Source organism: Nycticebus coucang, chromosome 1 (genome assembly GCF_027406575.1).
Source record: "Nycticebus coucang isolate mNycCou1 chromosome 1, mNycCou1.pri, whole genome shotgun sequence".
Taxonomy (NCBI): domain Eukaryota; kingdom Metazoa; phylum Chordata; class Mammalia; order Primates; family Lorisidae; genus Nycticebus; species Nycticebus coucang.
Genome location: NC_069780.1, coordinates 153,024,530 through 153,027,937, shown reverse-complemented (window position 1 = coordinate 153,027,937; position 3,408 = coordinate 153,024,530). Strand labels below are relative to the sequence as shown.

At 41.2% G+C, this 3,408-nt stretch overlaps 1 pseudogene; it reads right to left on the bottom strand.

Moving 5' to 3' along the window:
* Positions 1-707: 707 nt before the first annotated feature.
* On the bottom strand, positions 708-2,212 carry LOC128591332 (protein aurora borealis-like; annotated as a pseudogene).
* Positions 2,213-3,408: the final 1,196 nt, after the last annotated feature.

The window sequence follows — 3,408 nt, the reverse complement described above, 5'->3', positions numbered from 1 at the left end:
ATTTGAGGAAACCCATTTAACTTCCTTTTTACCTTTTCAATGTTTGTTTTGAATTGAAACATTTCTTTCACATAGGTTATGATCTGTCCATTGACAAGTTTCGGGGTTTCTTTTTGTTTTGTTTTTTGTTTGTTTGTTTGTTTGTTTTTGGCCATGACTGGGTTTGAACCCGCCACCTCCAGTATCTGGGGCCGGCGCCCTACTCCTTTGAGCCACAGCCGCAGCCACCTGACAAGTTTTTGTTTATTTTACTTTATTTTATTTTATTTTATTTTTTTATTAAATCATAGCTGTGACAAGTTTTTAATGTAAAATATACCTTTAGTTTTCATGTATTTTCACATGCTCTCAGAACTGCTGAATTCAGTGCTGTCAGTAACGTTTAACAGTTCCCTGACCCTGTAGGATAGGGACAATCAGATTGGTCACAACACATCAGTCAGGGTAAGCATAAAAATTTTGGTGAAAAATAAACTTGTAATTCAGTACTTTGAAGTTCCAGGAGCTTTTGTGCTGTTCCTTGTCACTAAATGCCCTTGAGTTTTCACAATAAGGAGGGGAAGAAAGTTAAGCATGTCACTTGGACCAACTCTTTCCAAATCGTCACATTATTGCTGTGCATAAAAATCCGTGCGAGGCTCCTCTGGGACAGTCTTTGGTTCTGATAGAGGCATTCTAAGGACTGCTGCTGAGAAGGACTTGCTCTTTTAATCAACACCTTGATTGTGTTCTTGCTTTATATTAAAAATTTGAGATTTAGTCTCCCACTTATAAAGTTTGTACATCACTTTCTTTGCAGTAAATTTCTGCCCTAACTATATCCATAATGCTGCTTCCACAATTCTGCATACCATAGCCACTAACCACTGAATGTCAGTGCTTTCACAAGGAATGACACTGTTTTCAGCAAGATGCGACATGCACTGAAGGGAAGTCCGCTTACAAAATCAGTCATGGGTAAACTCCTATTGTCAACCCACCCCTTGGTCTAAGTGCTCTCAGCTCCTAGCTCTATAGGATCAACTACATCCACAGTGTTACTCTCCTTCTCACTTTTAACATCCCGCAGTGGTGCTAACTCTTTCTCAGAAGCACAGGACTGATTTTGTGTACTAGGCATGGCAGTCACAACTAAATGTGTGCCATGTGTAGAAACGTCACTATTCAATTGCCTTAGGTGTTTTTCAGCAGCACCCATGCCTGGTGATGAAACATCTGTGGAAGAAATATTCTCTTTATCTTCATCATGAATCTCAAGAGTAGGGATGTGAATCAATGAGGTCTCGTACTGAGTACCACCTCTACACATCGCAAGTCTCATAGGAGACCAATGTTTAATTGGTGAGCAGCCATCTATATAAGGACTTCTGAAACACTGATTAATAATTCCATTAGAATTTGTTCCAGATGAAGCATCAAGAGAATGAAAAGTGAACTTCCTTTGTTCTGAGAGTAGGGTCTTTCCTATGTGAAAAGTAACTGGCAAGAAAGCGGGAGAAGAAATAGGTGAAGGGCTGGTTACACTTTCCACACTGTATTTTTTTTGCACTACCCTTAATAGGGCCAGAAGAAAACTGCCCCGAACCTGGTGTCTATACAGGGCTTCTACACTGTACAGGAGATAAACCCATTGAATAAAAAACTTCAACTGAGGCCTGAGCACTGGCGCTATGAGGACTTCTGGGAGAAGCTGAAGGTAAAGAGTCAGAGATGCTTCTGTTTCCATTAAAAAAGAGCTTTCTTCTGAGAGATGAAGAGCTGAGGTTTCCAGGAGACTGATGTGCAAATTCATCAGCTTTAAAATAGTCACCTAATATTTTCTCTAAATTAAAATCCACAGGAAGACACAGCAATGTCTGACAAGCAGCATGGCATTTCTCAGAATGAATGCTCAACTTTTTTCCAACTGGAGAATCGCTTTTAATGCATTTACTGGAATGATACTCTGAAAGCTGTTTCCCTTCATGTTCAGTCCAAGGAGAAGGTATGATGACATCTTTAGTGAAAAACTCTTCAATGGCTTTTTGTCTTTTGTCTTCCACATCTTTATCTATTCGAGAATGACTTAAGTATAAAGCTTGACAATGAATATCCTCTGGATCTATTTCTACAGGATTTATTACAGCTAGTTGATCAACAGACTATCTAAATTGCCCTGGAGTTAGTAATTTTGTTGATTTAAAAACAAAAGGACTGGCAAGAATTTGTTCATGGAGATTAGAATAATCACTAGGACTTTCAACAGGATTTAAAACAGGGATCCTTCCTGGAGTTTCCGGTGTTATCTGCATTTTTGATGCTTTGACATCTCCCATAGCACAGAGAGAAAACCACGTGTATAAAAAGGACGCCTCAATATCGACTCCAGGGTGCTCCCAGGTGCCAAGTCCTGTCAATTAGATTCTTCAAGGCAACAGGCTGAATCACCAAAGGAGATAAGGAAGAAACCTAAAATTAGATCACATATCTGGCTACTCAAGAAAATATTCTTCCAAGTATCCCAAAGTACATTTTGGTAAGACTCTGGTATTCAATATTTGTCATGAGATCAGAGCCATGGATGAAAAATAGCATGTATGTTAAAGTACATGCTATGGAATTCTTTATTTAATAAACCTCCTTTATCCATATTCTTCACCCCTTAATTGATCTCTAACCCACTGGTTCTTACCCAAGTTAACTGCACAGATGGGGAAGGAAGAAGGGTAATGAATAGGAAAGGACAGAAATGAGTATTTACTGAGTGGTTCTCAGGCTGCTGGGCAGCCTTACACGGTATTTTATCCAAGCCTCTCTCAAGAAACTATTATCATCTTAATTCTTCAGAGGCAAAATAGAGACTCAGAGAAATAAAATAACCTCCCCAGAGTCACTCTAAGAATACGATGGCACTCTGATTAAAGATGGAGTCCAAATGACTTCAAAGCCACAGGCTTCCCATCAGCCCACACAGACCACTGGAACACTGGCTCCTGGCCCATCACTGCCCAGTCTGTCCTCCAGCAACCTTCACTGCCCTCTCACATCTCCCTGGCCTGCAACTCACATCTTTCCCTCAAAGCAGTAGTCACAGCAGCCCCAGACCTCCAGCTTCCTGTCCAATCCACCCTGGGAACCAGGCAGGATGGGGCAGAGGAAGATCCAGGAGAGGAGGAGGAAGATTAGGAAGGCTCAGAGCTGGGAAGAGAGCCTGCCCTACCTGCCCTCACCCCCACCTGACAAGGAAAAGCGTGATGCATCCTCCCCTCCTGCCCCTGCTGGTCATCTCCCGATTGGGACAGGGAAACCAGCAGGCATCAGAGGCAGCAATGACGCTATGCCTAAAATGAAGTAAATAAGACTTCGGAATTTAATCCTAATACTACAGTGATACAGGCCTTTGATTTAAAATGTGTTCTCCAAAAATGT